We start from the raw sequence: 621 nt of genomic DNA on the forward strand, positions 1-621 counted from the left end.
CAGCTGTTGACATCGGCCATCTTACCAATCTTAACTATAAGATAAAATGAGACAGCATTCCCCGCAAATGCTATCTCTCTCAGTCGTATTCTGCCAACTTTCGGCTTCATGCTGTGGACAGAATGCTCGGTCTATATATATATGTCGTTGGTTATGCAGCGTTATGTAAAAGCCTGTGCTCCCGCCTTTAGCGTAGAAGCAGAGAAAAGCATTCTCTCTGCTTCTCTGCTTCTCTTCTTGCTTCTCTCTGGTATAAGTCTGATGTAACTAGGGATCTCAAGTTCGAATCTCGATCTTTTCAAAAATTGTAAACCTGCATTTTTAACCTGTTTAAACTGTTTTTAATAATAATGCGAAATAGTTAAACACAAATTAAGCTCTAAAAATAACATGTAATTATAAGAAAAAATTTTTTTGTTACAAATTTTTTTTCAGTGTATCTATAGATATTCCGAAGAAATATATATAGATACATTATTTCATCATAGTAATCGAAGAAATATCTATAGATACAAGATTCTTAGAAGTCCAATCGGTAAGATGAAATGAGAGTAATTCCTGCAATTGCGCATCATTTCACGCTGTAGACAGAATGCTTGGTCTATATATATATATATATAT

Source organism: Wasmannia auropunctata, unplaced genomic scaffold, assembly GCF_000956235.1.
Source record: "Wasmannia auropunctata unplaced genomic scaffold, wasmannia.A_1.0 LD336116.1, whole genome shotgun sequence".
In the NCBI taxonomy this organism is placed as follows: Eukaryota; Metazoa; Arthropoda; class Insecta; order Hymenoptera; family Formicidae; genus Wasmannia; species Wasmannia auropunctata.